The sequence below is a fragment of the Amphibalanus amphitrite genome, unplaced genomic scaffold (genome assembly GCF_019059575.1).
Source record: "Amphibalanus amphitrite isolate SeventyFive unplaced genomic scaffold, NRLGWU_Aamphi_draft 001246F_arrow, whole genome shotgun sequence".
Classification (NCBI taxonomy): domain Eukaryota; kingdom Metazoa; phylum Arthropoda; class Thecostraca; order Balanomorpha; family Balanidae; genus Amphibalanus; species Amphibalanus amphitrite.
The window spans coordinates 2734-21119 of record NW_024882739.1 but is presented as its reverse complement, the minus strand read 5'-3'; the positions used below and the strand labels follow the sequence as shown (position 1 = coordinate 21119).

The following is an 18386-nucleotide window of genomic DNA, read 5'->3' as shown; positions in this document are numbered from 1 at the left end:
GTGCACAGTGAGTGCACACGGTACTAAATTAGTGCCTCGTTGCGTTCATAGAAAAAATGGGTTGCCTGGGATATGATGGAATGATTTCTGGCGGTTAGAGTAACGCTCGCGGCCAAACGACGGCATGACTCTAGTTAGGTATCCCTCATCGATATTCGCATGATTAACAGCAAATGACACTGAAACTGTTCGTTATATTTCACAAGCTAACAAAGGTTTCCACGATACGGTGGGTAGACAGTAGACATTCCAGAAGTCGAGGATGTCCATCTGCACCGTCCCGGCACTCAGTCTGGGCGGCACGGGAGACGGAGACCGCGGCGGCGACAGGCGCTATCGGTCGGAACTTCCCGTGCTTCTGCAGACGAGCCCCGCTTTGAAGACGCTCCGAGCTGCCACGTGCATGTTTTCGACCATGTTCTGGTGTGCTGGAAAACACATAGGAAGCCTTGTAATCACAAACATTCAACGTTTCCTTACGAATGGGTCAGCCATGCAGTAGACGCGCTTACCTTTCACAGCTCGCCTCTTATTATGCTATTACCTACAAATATCATTCATATGACTATTGCCTATTACATATTATGGGTCGATCAGAAATACATTGAGCCATTTTATCTCTTTTACTCTACATAAAATACGTCGGCTTACGTGACTTAACATACGTGAGTTATCGGCTTTTATCCTACACGTAAAGCTCAAGAAAAATTTATTAAGTAAAAGATAAACTAGACAAGTCAATATTACATACCTATTACTGCCATAGACTACTGTACCGTATATGGAGTAGTCTATGTTACTGCTTGTTGTTAACCCGCGCCCCGCTGGTGGGGGGGGGGGGAGCAGAATCTGCCCCCTCCCGTTTTTCGCCAATAACTTCTAAACGCGTTACGCCAGCGACGTCAAACTTTCAGTACCTTATCATACATCAATTTGACACGTTCCCTGAAATTTGAGCGAAATTCGTCGGAAACTTTTTGAGAAAATGACGTTTTAGTGACGTCATGTTCGCCACTTTCGCCTAAAAAAAAACGGGAAAATTTCAAACGCCGCTAACATCTTCATTTTTAAAGGAATCAAGACGTAACAAAAAAGGTTATACGTTATTCTACTTTGTCTATCAAATGGCTATCTCCGTTTGTTAAACATTTTGGATTTTGGCCTAATTTTTTAACTTACTTTTTTGGGAAAATAATTATAAAATCCAAAACTTTACGTGTATCGAAAAAAGGTATACATGTCACAGAAGTGGTCTATGTGCAACTACATACCAATTTTTAGAAGAATCGGTTCAAAAATGTGGGAGTTATTCAAAAATTTATGACGTCACGACACACAAAATTTTTGATTTTTTTTGGAAGTGCTAGACCACGTATGGAAGCAAAAATAGCACCATTCGATTTGCCGTGAAAAACTGCATCAGATAGACACCTTTTTAGGCCTTAACAACCAACTTCAAAATTTAACCTCACTTGACCTGACCATGACCTGACCTCGACCTGAAATTTATCCATAGGTGGTCCATATCACTTATTGAGTGTGCCTATTGAATTCTATGAATAAAATGACCCATAAAACATGTGTCGCACATGCCCTTTTCTATATTTTGTTTTTGGTGACCTGACCTGACCTGACCTGACCTTGACCTTGACCTTTGAATGATATTGTATGCAACGAATATTGTTTTGGTAGTCTAAGAACACGTTTTGGACAATTAGTCTCAGTCCATTGTTCGGCAACTACGGTGCAAGGCCGATACTGTAGAAACTTGCATTTTGTACCCTTGACCTGACCTTGACCTGGCCTCTGACCTACTTAAGAAAAAAAATGGGCTCTTAAGATCCGCTTTGTTGAGAGCTTTCGATTGCCGTTTTCCCCGTCTTTCTACGACCATCGGTTCGGAAGTTAGACAGGGGGGGGGGGGCAGAATCTGCCCCCCCCCCCCCCAGGAGGGCGCGTATGGCTGAATAGCCCAGCGGGGCGCGGGTTAACTCGTTACCATTTTGAGGCTTTGAGCGCAGTTTCGTGTAAAGAATGCATACAAGCAAATCAGTTGTTCCTTTCAGAATGTTCTCACAAAGTGAGAACATAACGATGTGCATTTCACTTTGCATAAGTATTAAGTTCTGAAACGAACAACTGATTTATTTTTATCCCTCTCTTAGCCAGGATGACACACGGCTGTTAAATACCTTTCAGCGATAGGTATTGACAATTTACTGCGATGCTATTTGACTTACATAATGTGAAAAAACACGAAATGATTCATAAATTACCATTGACTCACAAAATGATCAACAAGACTACAAAATTATGGCAACAGCTATTCAAAGTGACAACATTTTTCTGTCCACGTGAAGCACGAGGTAAGAAGAGGTCAGCCTGATGTCACCCTGTTGCCCGATGTCCGGCACGTGGAGCCGGAGGGATACGGCGGACATCGCCCTGGAGAGTCGTCACTTGCCGGCAGAGTGTCTGATGACATAACGTTCATTATGCGACACATTTAATCGTGCCTCGAAACAGCGGTTATCGCAAACTCTTGCCGGTGTCTGACGACTTTCCAGAACCCATGATGCCCTATAATCATGGCCTATCTATGCCTACCTCCCTATCTAGTGCCCTTTGCCTACGTGACTACTTGCCTACCTACCGAGCTACCTGACTTAGGTCAAGCAAGTAACAAACAACAAAACCAAATTCTTTTATATCATTTTTAAACCAGTAGTATTTTAGTCATAAGTGAATCAGATAAAGACCAAGCTATAGATCCTGATCCTGGAATCAAGTCTTCTCCAACAACAAATCAAATCAAATCTAAGCTAATATCATCAACCTGCATTAACCAAACCAAACATACAAAGCGATACATTAAATGCTCCCCAAAGACTTTCTAATTATATTTATCATTAAAACCAGCATTCAAACAAGTGATAGACTGACCGGCCCAACAATCAATAAAATGATACAGTAGAACACAAAGTTAAATTCAAGGAGTATAGTTTTAACAACTGGAAATAATAAAAAGAATATTGTTTGTAGGGACATAAAAAACACGAAAGACCATAAGCCACACAAATATAAGAATCATATTTTCACCTTACATTAGCAAATTGTTTAGATCTTGGTTGAAATATTTCCACTTCACTGATAGCTGTACGCAGCAAAACATTCGCGTCGCAAAAGCAAATCTTTAAAAGTATTTCGGGCATGGCGTCTGCTTGCAATGGCTAACGGGCGTCCGCAAAATTAAGTGAGCGCAAAACTGCCGCAGCACCAAAATCGCGATAAGAAACACCTCAGCAAAGTCTGCTCAACACTCCATAACCCGCCAATTTTAAATACAATCCATTACATACAACTTGATAGGAGGGTATATGGAATATGTTATATCCTACCATGGCCTGGGCTGGCCTACCATGGGCTGTACAAACTTAAATGTTGAGAGCTTGCATAAGTAGCCCTTAAGCATGTCCCTAACACACAAATAATAACAAGAACTGACAAAGATATGCAGAATACTCATTAAAGGGACAGTATCATCGAAAAAATCAATGTATGGAGCTGATTTTTTTTTACTAGCATTTCTTATTTTTCTGAATCAGAAAAACATGGTTTGAGGACCGAACTCGGTGAAAAATATTTTTCATGAGCGAGTCATTTTCATGAGCGAACCACCACTACAAGCATGGCCGCCACTTTGGAAGCCTGCGAAATTACTACAGAACTGGCGCAGATAATACATTATTGATGCTACGCTTACGCGGCCGCTCTTCTGATTGAGTTGTCGTTAGGGAAAGGCAGCATTAGGCATTGCCCAGAAGATATCACGTGACAATATTCTCGTACTTGAAGCAAATGTGAAGTACTTTTAGCAGATCAGATGACGTCATACATAAACGTCATACATTGGAGGGAGATTGTGATTCAAGCTGGAGGAATTCCTTTGTTGAGCCGCTAGAATCCGAAGGAAACAGCGAAAACTGCCTACGACCCTCGCCGGCACAGTTGATGCACCCCCCCCCAAGGTTTTTCGCAAATAACTCGCGTAAAAAGCGGCCGATAGCGACGAAACTTTCAGTACCCTCGCATTGATCAATTTTACACCTACCCTGAAAATTTCATGACCCTGACCCCAATGGCCTTTGACCTGTGACCTCTTTTCTGTGACCATGTTTGGCCGAAATCGCGGTTCGGCGCATGTCGGCTCGCATTAGCCGCGCGTTTGCAAGCTTTTCGTGGTTTCAAACGTTCAAACATGTGATTTGATGTTGCTCCCATGCATTAGGGTGGGTGTCAAGGTCACCTGAAGGTCAGGTCAGGTCATTGACCTTTGGTGACCTCGGGTGACCTCGGTTCACTTTTCGAGTTTTACATGTTTTTAGGCTAGTTTTTGGAGCTGAATTCGAATTTAGCAACCATTTGAACATTTACGAAGTAGTTTTGGTGCCTTCGTAACATGTTACGAAGCTGTCCGAGGCGGTTGACACGTATTACGAATGCCCGTCACAACCCCTACCGGTTGACCTGACCTGACCTGACCCGACCTGGCCTAAATGCTTAAAGACATCATCTCTGATCAAAACTAACACGATATTCGTGATCAGCACCCCGGAAAACCACATAGCAGCCACACTTTACGACTTTCTAACAGGTCCCGATTTTCCCGGTTTTCGGGTCATTGACCTGACCTGGAAGGTCACCCGATGACCTAGGACCTTAAAATTGGGTATCATCGGCTTCCTCTCGTGACGGGCAACACGCTCGTTTTTCCGCGAAGCTCTAGCTCGATCAGGGGCCAAACGCGAGGGGGGTCGTACCCCCCCCCCTTGTGCCGTCGAAGGACTCAAAATGGCCTGTGCCGGCGAGGGTTAACGGTGATGAATAAGTGCGAAAAACGTTTTGGCTTTATAAAATTTGATGAAATGACCAGGGTAAAAGTTTTATTACTGGCGGTCAATTCAAAACGGCGCAAACATTTAAACAGTGAAGATAGTGAAGCACGATTCAAAGTGTAGTACACCTTTCGTACTTTGAGCGGCGATAGCGGGATAACGGTGTGGAGCTTCAAGGATCGGTCTTCAGTTCCCAGACCAGAAAGGTGGGGCCTATGCAATGTCAAATTTCATCAAAATGGTGATACTTTCCCTTTAATAGATGAAACTATTGAATGAACATTAGCTTAGAAACGTTCATGATGCCAACTATTATAAGACCCTAGCTAGGCTGACATGTGTAGAAAACTTCCCCGTAAAGTGTGAACCATCTGATATTACGTACGTGATATTAAGCATCTACACCTTTTTACGGCCAAATATAGAAATAGTGCACACAGTTCAGAAATAGTGCAACCATTTCGACAGTTCGGCATAGTGCACCGCTTCTTGGGCCGAGTGCATGAAATTCAGTAATAGTGCACACGGCTCCGAAACAGTGCAAGCAATTTAAAAGAGAATGCATTCATTTTCAGTAGTTGCGATTTCAGTTTCGCCAGAGTGCATTGCTTCGTCATATGCATTGGTATTCGGCGTACCGCAAAGCAATTTAGTTAACCTTCAAGCGAATTCGGTGCCCCATCTAGAAAATATTTTTGACAACGCTCTTGCTGTTCATCAAGTGTAGCGTGGTGCTGTTCAAACAAGCTGCTAATGAAATTTTACTAAATTATTGAAATTTTACTGCTAATGAAAATTAATGAGATTTTAATGAATGTAATGAAAAGGCCCAATTTAGGCGGCAGTGCACACATTTCAAAAATAGTGCAGGCGATTTCGACAGTACGGCATAGTGCATTGATATATTGAATCGCGGCACGATATTCGCCATATTGCAGCCATTTCGTCATAGTGCAGGTTTAAAGTGACCCAGGTTCAGGCATATTAGACATATCGCACATTATTCGTCAGATCGTTTCGATTTCGGGGTCCCGCATGTAATTTAGGCACTGTTCAGTAACACGGCATTGCATAAATAAGTAATAACAATTTTTATTTGACATTTCACGCTACCTGAGCCTCCAATGACACTCGTAGTCAGTCAGCAACGCAAAAAAGTCAAGTAGCCAGCTGCACTGCTCTGGATGCAAAAGGTAGAGGGTATTTAATGTTTCATCTGGGTGCCTTAGCTTCAATCATATAAGACATAGTGCACATAATTCGTCGGGTGCTTATATATTCGGCATGAGCAATATTTTTTCGGCTTTGTTCAATCAAATTCGCCATGATGCTGAAAGGCGATAACAAGAATCCATAGCATTTCTGATCTTTTTGAACCAGCAACGAAGTTAATGCACCCGATTCAGAAGCCCTGAATGCCACGTGACCGCCACTCGACCGTGTCACCGAGTTCTTAGAGCGAGACTAATGATAAGTTAATTCCTGAGAGCTGAAACTACATTTGAGCAGGTTTTTGACCAAGATTCACGCTACTCTTGACAGGCAGATAGGGGCTTTCAAAAATATTTTCCCAATCCAGCAGCGAATTCACTTGAACATCGCCTAAATCGCTTTGCTGGACGCCGACTATCAGGCCACATGACGAAACCGTGCACTATGACGAAATTGAACCTACGGCTCATTGAATTTGAACGCACCATCTTCTAAATTGATTGCTCTTCATTTGAAACGTGTGCACTATTACCGAATATCATGCACTTGGCCGAACTAGAGGTGCACTATGCCGAACTGTCGAAATCGGTTGCACTATTATACTGAACTGTGTGCACTATTTCTATATTTGGCCGTAAAAAGGTGTAGCGCATTTCACGTTCACGTGACATCCCACATTCTTCATTAGCTCCAGAGCTTTGCTGAGGGCTTAAGTTGCGTAGGAAGGTGAGATTTGTTTACATAATCGCTTATTTATACCGTGCTGGATTTATTTGAACGTTGCCGTAAGCACATGCCGTATGTCGAATTTGAATTAACCTGACGAATTATTATTTGCACTAAGTCCAATATGTCTGAACCTGAGCCACTTATAACTGCACTATGACGGAGTGGGGTGCACAATGACGAATATCGTGCCGCGATTCAATATATGAAGGCACTATGCCGAACCGTCGAAATCACCTGCACTATTACTGAAATGTGTGCACTTCCGCCTAAATTGGGCGTAAAAAGGTGTATACGCTCAACATAGAATCAAATGTGCATAAGCTATTCTTTCCAAAGTCAAGCACAGTGGAAAAAAAAAATTGACGGCACAAAGACGAGGAAAAACGAGGAGCGATCTTACCATGCAAGAGTCCAATATCGCCCAGTCCTGTTGCAGACCACTCACTTGATAAATCCGCCACCGCAACAAAAGAATGTACACTTTCAAAACCGCAACAAAATGTTTAAATATGCGCGGAATGACAGCGGCAAAATGCTCCCTTCTCTCGCAATTCGTCCTTAAGCAAAAGGCTAGACAGTGCTTTAAAAACCGACTGCGCAAATAAATCAAAACAACTAACATTAGAAAAATGTAAAAGATTCGAAAACTAAACACGTCTTATTTGTGTGCATAAGCCACCCCGACAGACTTGTGGTCTATAGTATATTGCATATCTATTTACCTAGGTGTATTTATTTGTATGTGTGATGTTAAATTATTATGCTGCTATGATGTTGTGGCATTATCCTTGATTATTTTTGCTTCATGGTAAGAGTATTACTTGCACTTAACACCAGGACAGGTCACAGGTGATTGAGGGAAGGGAACTTCGAGGAAAAAGAGGAAGACACTCACCACAAACCAGTTTACTTACCGTAGAACTGCCAAATAGCGCCGAAAAGAAATGAGACTTCATCAGAGACTTGCAGCACCCAAAATGTTGATTCTCCGCCGCAAATGATCGCCGTGAGCGAGCAACGTCTCTGCAGCCGTGCGCCCGTTAATTTCCGTAAGCTTAAAAAGCGCTCCGAAAAATCGACTCTTAATTAAAGAAAATAGTCAAACGAAGTTACAAAATGCGAGTCCTTCAAAACTGCAAATCTGATCAGTTTTTTATTTATTTTAAAAGAGTGATATCCATTTCCATTAATTTGTTTGCGTTAGAGTGTCGTGAAATGTTAAGTTATGTTTCTCTTATTTGATGATATTAATTAGCCGTTTCCACGGTCGGGCTTTATCTGGCGAATGCAACTAATTTAACCAAATATGTGTCTAATCTCTTTTACAACAAATATTTTCAAATTATGAAATCATTTTAGTGGTTAGTCGACTAATGTCCAATAGTGCGACAAAGAAGGCTTATACGCAATTAGCGCAACCCTAGCTAATAGCTACGAAGAAGCACACTGAGCCTAATTTGACCAAATCTGCACCAAATCTGACCAAATGTGTACCAACTGTGAACCAGATAGCCGTCGTGGAAACTGCTATCCTTATCTACTTTTTTAAATGCTTCTAAACAAGAAGTAATTTCTAACGTGCCTTCCTCTAATCAATGTATATCCCAGGCCATCAGCAGTTTGTAGTGCTCAACCATATGCGTCGTTGGCGTTGACCTGAGCCTTCGTTGACCTCTGCCGGCCGGTCAGCGGTCAGCTGTTGACCCGACTCGGGTGAGCGCTGCCCGCGGCGGCCGGTCGGCGCCGGGAGCCGGGAGCACGGCTGGCAGCCGTCCAGAATGGGCAGCGCGTCTTGACATGACAAACACGGCTACAGTGAGGCAATGACAGGCGGATCCAGGTGGCTGAGATCAAGGCCAGGTTACGTTAACTTTATGCTTAACACCGGAATGTTAAAGAAATAGGCAAAATAAATCACCCTTAACCAATAAAGACAAGTATAAAGCTAGCAACAAATTACTTTGCATTCAAATTGCAAGCTGAACTTCACTGAATATTTCTACATTTAGGAAGCAATATTCAATAAGCCAATTATTATTAATATCTAAGTACAAATCTAAAACATGCGAGCAAGTTCACTCCAAAAGACATTATTCAGTCATTTTTATTTTATCATGGCAAACGCTAGTCCAAATTTGAAACACTGAATAACAGCTCATCTGGACCCGCCGTACACACTAAAACAGCGAACACGATAGAAAATGAATTACCGTTCCAGTGTGAAACTGGAACGGACTGACCATTCTGGATCCGAAGCGCTCCAGCTCCATCGTAGAAAATTGAAGATTCTGAAACGAGAAATGATATCGGTTAAAGTTTTTTCTTTCCAGTGGAAGATCTTCACCATATATTTTCACTCACAAAACACACTCATGTCACTCACTGACAGATCGGTAACTCACCTGGTCACTCCAACTAAGTCACCAATCGGTCTTCCAGTTGGCAGAATTATCACTTATCACGGCAACACTGTCGCGCACCGCTTGGCACCAGCACCGCACTTATCACTTCACCACTACTCACACAATCACTTCACCATCAATCACCAATAGCGAAAAGTTCACCATATTAGCACGACTCGACCGCGACGAACCGCAAGGAACGCCTCCTGACTTCTCGGGGGCCGTATTTCCCGCGCTCACGGAGGGAAATGTGTCGGAGGGAACATGTGTTAGAGGGAGCAAGGGTCAGATGAACATGTGTTAGAGGGAACATGCGTCGAAGGGACATACGCTGCAGAGGGCACATTGTCACAGGGAGCAGGGTTTGGAGGGAACAATTGTCAGAGGGGACATGTGTCAGAGCCCAGAGGGAACAAGGGGCTGAGAAAAATGAGGAAAAAATTTGATTGGAAAAAAATGAAAAAAGAGGGAACACGTTTCAGACGAAACTCAAAACGGAGGGAGCATGGTGAGAGGGAACATGGATGAGAGGGAACACGTGCGAGAGGGAACTTGTGTTGAAGGAAACTCACCCAAAACCATTTTACTTACCGAAAAACTCCCTCGACGCCGACAACTAGACTATCTCCTCATCAGTGGCCCCCAGCACGATTTAACGACCCAGCCAGTAATACCAAGCTTAAAACTCAGAGCGTTAAAAAACGCGGGGGTCCAGGATCAAATGATGTGAATTTAGAGCCGAAACTGACTGAAGGTACATAAAGGTGCCCTTTACTAAAACTCAACTCACTTACTCAATAAATAGCGCGAATAGCTGACAAAATTCAATGAGTGTCAGCACAATGTTTTATTTCCTCTACTCACTATTTCAATCTTTACCTCTATACAGTATACTCTACTACCCATGTTTTCAACAACAAAAAAAAGACCATTGAAGTAACGTAACCTACCTAGACCATCCTAGAGACATTAGATGTGCCAACTAAACGCACAAGTAGTCATCCGTAAGTTGTAACAACCCCCTTGCAACATAAAATGGATGTTTCAAGCTCAACAATCAATACATACACAACATTCAATCTAACCTCACTTAAACTTCCCAAGGTCTGTTAGGAGCACTAATAAAAGGCGAGTTGACAGCATATAGGTAAAGGAGTAAAAATTTAAAACCACCTCACCATGCATGAGTCCAATGTCGTCCAGACTTGTTGCAAATCACTCACTATAGATAAATTCACCGCGTCAATAAAGGAATTACCTATTCCAAAACGCCAACGAAGTGCTCAATATGCACGAAATAAGAACTGTAGCTGTTGACGTTTCCTATGACACGCCCGTGAGCAAAAGACTCAAAACAATCAAAAACGTCTTAAAAGAAGTTTGATCAACCGACGCTGTAAAAGCATACAAATTTCGATAATGATAGCCGATCTCTTTTGTTTTCTGTTTGCTCAATTTAGTTATTTGCACATATTTATTTGCATTGCAGTGTAATGTGACGAAATTATAAATGACTTGTCTTGTGCTAATGCTTATTATTCTCGTTTTATAATTCAACTTCGATGCTTTCAACGCCAGTGCAGACAACAAAGGGTACGTAGAAGAACATGATCAGGGAAACCTATCACTAACCTTTTTTTAACCACTACAAAATCTACTTTCAGGATCAACGAGTCCAGAGTCAGATCAACGAGTCAGAGCTCATTTACAGCCTGCAGCACTAGCCAAAACTCAGGCAGCCAAACACTCCCTAGTCAACACAACTTATCAATGCAACTTATAAGTTATAATACACTGTTCCGCTATCTTAGAGCTACAACACAACAAACTAAGACCTGACAATACCAAAGAGTAAGAAATGCACATCGAACTTTCTTACCATGATTCTTACCTCCGACGTCTTCCAACCTTGTTGCAAATGACTTACTTGCTTATTCAGTCACGCCAATTAAAGAAGGATTACCTCTTCCAAAATCTTCCAAAATATCAACAAAATGATAAATGTACGCGAAATAATGGCGCTCAGCTTAAAAAAAAATTAAAAAACGCGTAAAAAGGTGTCATTAACCCAGAAAATTCAAAAACCGACCTTCATTCCAAACTCATCAAAAATACACACAGCGATCTCCTCTGTTTTCAATGTTTGTTATATATACTTGAATTGCATTATGCTACTTTTTTGTGAATGCCTTACTATTTGTCTAATTTGAGTTAGTTGTGCTTAGCACTGCAGGACACCTGATAGAGGGAAGATGGGTCAAAGGCAATAACCAGGAGCAAAGGAACTCACCACTGTCCCTTTTACTTACCGAGGAACATTCCAACAGCACCGACAAAAAGTGTCACTTAATCAACAGCTTGCATGAGCACTAGTCAAAACTCAATCAGCAAAACAAGCTTAAAAACGCGCCGCGCTGATGAAAACGCACGACTTCAACCAAAAACATATGAAACAACGTGCGGCGGAAACCAACTGGATATAGTAGTATAGGTGGACATTCAGAATGCTGCTATCTCAAAGATAGGGTAGAAAAGGGAAAAGTTTCAAAGTGTCGACACAAATAATCGACGGAACTGTAACAGCTACTTTGTTCAGTGTCAGCTAGTGCCAAGTATTTGTACCTTCGTATTTTTCTTAAAGACCATTGAACTAACGGGATCAAAATAAGCATATAAAGACATTAACGATACTAGCTAGACGCACAAATTGTCAGATGCAAACGACCCAATGTCAACATTACATCGACGTTTAATGATAACATATTCAGCATTCAAACTAGATTACCTAAATTTCCCAAGGTCTATTAGCAACACTAAAAGGAGGCAGACAGGGGCGTAGGATCCTATACAGTTGGGGGGGCTTCAGCCCCCCCAACTTGCTGGTCAGCCCCCCCAACTTGCCAGGCAGCCCCCCCAACATTATAAAATATGGACAAATCAAAGAAAGCTCAACTTGGCAAGGTTAAATGGTACAATTTTGGGTAGTAGAAAAGCAGGCGTCACATTTCTTTTTGCAACCAAGTAGAGGCGCTGTAGGTTAGGCTATAAGTTGTAGGTTGTAGGTTGCACTTTTTTTGTCGTAGGTGAGGTTAGGTCAGGTTTGGTTTGGTTTGGTCCGATTAGAAAGCATCTCTGGAGTCTGGGAATAGCGCCTCTCTGCTTTACGACTAGTGACTACCCAATTTTGGCCTGAAAACTAAGTGGGGGCTTTGAAAATGTGCATTGCAATGGAGGGAGTAAATTTAATTTATAAAATGACTTTCGAGTCATTAGAATGAACATACTAGGAAAACAAAACCAGGAAGGTTCATACATATAGAAATCAACTGTGGTTTTAGCAAACCTGAAATAATCAATTGGTCAGCATGTTAGAACACCAGTACAGCAGGCGTCACCAAGCGATTTCGGTTGCGGAATTTTACAAGAACCAAGCATTCTGCATATCACTCGAAAGCTAATTTTATTCTCAATATGCACACAAACGACCACACTTGTTGTTGTTGAAGAGTTAGGGCGCGCAGCAGCTTCAAACGACCACACACCCGTCGCGAAAATAAAATGCATCGGTTGTTTTTGTAACAAGACTAGTAAAATAGAGGTGAAATCAAGGCCGGTGAAATATCGTCAGGTGATTATGTTTATGATTATGTCAAATTTAAATGATAACGTCATAATGAATAAAAATAAACAGGCATTATCTTTAAACTTTTTGGTGAAAGAAAGTTGCACGTTCACTAATTTTTAACTGTTTTTTCATCTTTTTCCAAGATATCTCTTCTGGCCTTCAGAAGAAGAATCTTATTTGGCCTTCAGAAGGCCAAATCCTTTTTACGGAATTTGACGCCATCGTATAGGCATAATCAGCTGACGATACAGCACAAAACCTTTGGATGTTACTATGCGTGCGTTCGGCATCCGAATAATCAGGGAAAATTATCCGGGATCAGCGATAATTATCGGGGATTACGTTCGGTATCGCGATAACGAGACATACTGAAGATAGGCGCTCACCAATAATTTTCCGGCCGAGAATATCCAAACGATAATATTTTCCGGATGCCGAACGCACGCTAAAGCGGCGCAGAAAACAGCAAAAAAAAACACACAACAAAACGGACGACGGTGAAAACAGGGCGCCTGGGGCGATTTGATCAAGGTTCGTGAAATTTACACGTGACGTTTGGCATATAGAAGGCCCTTGGAGCGGGAGCAGTTCCAAATGTCACGTGACTAATATGCCCTCCGGCGCCCTGTTTTCACCGGCGTCCAACAAAACAAAGGCGCGACACTCGACAGCTTCGTTTCGTTTGTTTAGGTAGGGGTGGGTGCAAGCAAGGCCATGTGGGTGGAACTCGGACGGTAGGACGGACGATGAGGTCAATTGTTCAGGGACGTACCCAAGGGAGGCGGACGGGCCCCCTCCCCTTGGGGTTTTCAGGAGGCCCCCGTGGGCCGAAGGCCATGGGGCCAAAATCACGTCGGAGGCGAAAGAAATTCAAGGGAATCCCAAAAATCACGTCAGGACATTCAGGGCCTCTGACCAGCCTGACAGCTAGGCTCCCTCTTACTTCTTACTGGGGCCTCCTGTGAATAACCGCTAGTTTCTGTGTCTGACCGCTAGGGTCCCTCTTACTCCTCAGTAGAGAGGAGGCCCTCTGTAGAGAGGAGGCCCCTTTAGAGAGGAGGCCCTCTGTAGTAAGGAGGCCCTTTGTAGAGGAGACCCTCTGTAGAGAGGAAACCATCTGTAGAAAGAAGGCCCTGTGTAGAGAGGAGGCCCTCTGTAGAAAGGAGACCTCAGACCGCCTGAAAGCAGAAGGCCCTCTGAAGAGAGGAGGCCCTCTGAAGAGAGGAGGCCCTCTGAAGAGAGGAGGCCCGCTGAAGAGAGGAGGCCCTCTGAAGAAAGGATGCCCTCTGAAAGGGATAGACCCTCAGTAAAGAGGAAGTCCGCCGCAGAGGACTTAGTCCTCTGTAGAGAGGCCTTCTGTAGTTGAGAGGCCCTGTGAAAAGAGGAGGCCCGCAGTAGAGAGGTGGTCCTCTGTAGAGAGGACCACGTCTCTGTGTTTTGATTTTTTTTGCAAATTTTTGTACGTACAGGTCAATACGAGACCGTGACTGTAATTTCACCAACCAACCGTGTCAAATTGAATCGGAATTCATATGTGCACTGTGGAGTGTGAAAGAACTCCGGCTTGTACTACCATGCTGAAAGAGTTGTAAAATTTGTGATTTGGAGCTGTGTTTTGACAAATGCTTTTGCAAATTTTCTCGGCGCTCCGCGCCTCCGATTCATAGCACCAATCAATAAGAAAGATCGTGACTGTAATAACACCAACCGTGTCAAATTGAATCAAAATTCATATGTGTACTGTTAAGGAACTCCGGCTTGTACTAGCATGCTAAAACGGTCGTACAATTTGTGTTTTGGAGCTGTGTTTTGACAAATGTTTTTTTTTTCCAAATTTTCTCCGCGCTTCGCGCCGCCGATTCATAAACAGGTCAATAAGAGAGATCGCTACTGTATGTTACTAAACTAATGCATTAGGCTATAAGTGCGGTAACAATATCAACTTCTGGGTTTTTTAAGTCGGTCGATACGCCCCCCCCCCCCCAGTAAGAAATCCGTGGCGACGTACTTGTATGGGTGGATTTAACTAAAACTACTGAGCCCAGTGACTTATAACGATAAAGCTTCATCTTAGAAACGACGAAGACAAAGTGCCTTTTGATCTCGACATACTCGCTCCCCCTCCCCCGGTCGTCAGAATTCATCCATCAGACCCGGCATGTCGGCCGACCTGTAACCCCCCCCCCCCCCCCGCACAAAAAAAAACGTTCGCCTATGATCCTCCCCTGCCCTCTGAGAGAGCAGGCCCCCCGGGATCCTCCGCCCCCCCCCCCCCCCCTGGCCCAAATCCTAGGTAGGTGCCTGCAGTTGTTTCGTGCATTTTGGGAGTATTCGTGTGGCTACACGACCTACAACTTTAAAAATAAAATTATGCTTCCAATGATATGCAGAATGCGGGGGTTTGCGAAATTATACAACAGAAATTGTACTGTGACGGTCCTGCTTTACCGATCACGATCGCCTACTTTGTCGATACCGCTATCGTGGCCCAAGAAGTAGTCGAGGTGGTCCCTGAAACAGCCAAAAGGGAGCCATTAAACAGTCTACAATCTTTACACAAAAACTTGACCCTTCCGAAATGAAGTGGGTGATTGGTGAAAAATGAGTACCTAGATTTTAGGGAAGTGAGGGTTCCTCTAAGGAGCCCCTAAAACACTTATTTGCCAAACTAGGGGATAGGAATCTAAATATTGAATCAATCAAGAAATTGAATCTCTTATCAGCCTTAAATAAGAAGAGCATACATATACCGTGTTAGTGGCATCACCTTGCATTTGAAAAGAGCGGGAACATACACTGTAAAATGCCTGGTTGCAAAACGTTGAGCCGGAATATAAATATCTACGCCTTATTTTATCAGCCTGAGCTTGGATCCAGGGGGAGAGATTAAGTCATATCACTCAAGTCATAGACGCGCTTTTCACCACCACGGTCCACCCCCCCCCCCCTGGTCAACACCTTTTCCACTGCTGGTTTTTCCCTCCCCCCCCCGGTCAGCACCTTTCGTCGCCGGCTGCCGTCCGGGGTTCAGCCCCCCCAACCTATTTTGCGATCCTACACCCCTGGAGGCAGAGTTAACAGCATATGAACGAGAAAAAAGGTAAAGATATCTTACCATGCATAATCCAATGTCACTCAGTAAGTTTTCTTGCAAATTACTCAGTAGATAAATCTGTAATGTCAATGAAAAATCACCTCTTCAAAAACACCAAAATATTAAATTTGCGCCATATAAAGTGCGAATTGATAACGGCGAGTTGTCAACGCCTACGGTGGTATAAATTCGTACACAAAACAAAAAGCAAATGCTTCGAAAAAGCGGACGCCTTGAATAAAAAGTAACCGATGTTAGAAATAAATTACATCTTTATAAAAACAACACAGATCTTTTCTGCTTTGTTCTGAGTGAGTTATTATTCATTTGCAATATATTTAAGTTTCTGTCACATAGCATGTTTTTCTATGATGTTTCGTTTTATGGTGAAAATACGTTGCAACTATTTCATAACAGGGGAGGCGACAATAAGTACTTCGAGGAAGAAACAGAAGGAGGGGAGCTTATACGATTAACCTTTTCATCTCCGAAAAACAGTGCCTACATGTAGTGCCACTTCAACGGCTTGCACTTTGCAGCACCAGTAAAAGCCCTGGCAGCCAAACAAACACTTCCCATGGAAACAAAACTTATCTACGCAGTATGCAACTTATAACACCCTGTTCCATTATTAAAATCCAACACATCACATCAAGCGAAGACATGAGCACGTTTAAGACTAAAGAGTAAGAAAAATGTACGTCATGGTGTGTCAAAAGTGGAAATAGCCGCCCGGCTTTAGTTCGCCAGCCTTGTCAATAGATGGCAGTACCACAATATAGGCAGCGGATCGTGCAATTGACGTCAAATTTTCGTTATCTGCTAAGAATTGAATGGCAGATCTTTTCATGCAAGAATCAAGTAAATCGGTCCACAATTTTTCTAGCAACACAGATATGAAGTCAAACACCCTGCCAGAGCGGCGGCGCGCGGCCGGCGGCGGCCGTAGTACGCGCCGCCTGGGAGACTGGCGCGGCGCTGAACGGTTCCGACTTGGCACTGCACTAAAACCTGTTAACTGCTTGGAATAGTTATTATAGCAAAATTTTCATTCAAGTGAGGAATAACCAAGGGCAGGAAGTATGTATGCTTGTGTCCGTACTGTGTAAGCCACGAAACTGCATAAGCAGATACTCGCTAATATTAGATCCAGCCAAGTCCAAACGCATTCCAAGGGCTGTGTTTCTGATGGTTCAACAATGTTTATCGTTCGAGGGCGGATACAGTTTAAACAATACAAAAAATATTTTTGCACAGCTCTATTCCTTGAATAATTCTCTTCAACGCCTCATTCCTAGTTAAGCAAATTAGCCCACCCTGGTTGAATAAATAAGGCGATTTCGCCACAAGGTCGGGGAAAACCGACCGAAAACGGCCGCGCTCAACGTTAATTTAGGCATGCAGACTCTTAAAAACTCGCATTGGGCGGGTAGGGTTTCCCAGGTATTGGCTCCAAAACACCGTATTCGGCTCCCGAATACGTCCAAGTGACCCGCCTCGTTCCTAGTTAAGCTCTAATTAGATCAAGTGACTCATAAGGAGCAAAAAGACGACAAAAAGCATGAATTTCCCTATGGCGGCGGGCTGCCGGGTTGCCAGACGGCGCACCGGCTATTTCCACTTTTGACACACCATGAAAGCTATCTTACCATAGTTCTTGCCTCCCTGCAGGCCCCATCTTGTTCCAAATCACTCACTTGATACTTGATAGGTAAATTTGTAATGACAAGAAATAAAACTAACACTTTCAAAACAGCGGCAAAATGAGCGCGAAAATATTTCATGAGCGCGAATTAATAACGGCGACCTGTTACAGCCTATGGTACAAATCTAAGTCCGTTTATTGAAGAACCAAAAACTTATTCAACTTTTATAAAACGACAGCTAAAAAATTAAACCAACCGAGGTTGTAAAAAGACAATGCGTTAGAATTATGTAGGCATACGACCTGCTTCGTTTTGTTTTATATGTCTTTGAGCATGAGGGTTATGTTAAGTATTTTTTATAAGACTTGCAATTTATGATAATCATGCTCCGTAATTTTTACTTCATGGTTCGGACAATTTCTGCTGAACAACACATGAAAAATTTGCCACGACATAAGAACAAGAGGAAGGTATAATATTCCTAGTGAGTAAACGTGAATTTTCCAGTGCTCTTGCAAGAATCTATTCTTTATTTATGAAATCGTACTTTGTTGATGCCCTATGGCTAAACTTTCGTGAAATACATTATATTTTCCATATTTTACATGTTTGTTTCGAGGAAAGGACTACACTACAACTGTCAAATAATAACGCAATAACCTAGGCCCGAGGTATCAGTGAACATATCAAACGAAGATAAGACAACAAGCGATAACGGATTTCGATTAATAGGCGCATATCTTACCATAATTTCCTTTGTAACCGATAAAAAATATTTCAAAA

General features: G+C 42.8%; 1 protein-coding gene across 1 annotated transcript in view; it reads right to left on the bottom strand.

The window, feature by feature from the left end:
• LOC122371450 (actin, clone 403) overlaps positions 1 to 17626 on the bottom strand; it is a 93712-nt gene extending 76086 nt beyond the window's left edge. Inside the window, exon 1 of the mRNA XM_043347790.1 lies at positions 17607 to 17626. The gene's annotated coding sequence lies outside the window, so the exon portion shown is untranslated. The remainder of the gene's footprint in view (positions 1 to 17606) is intronic.
• Positions 17627 to 18386: the final 760 nt, after the last annotated feature.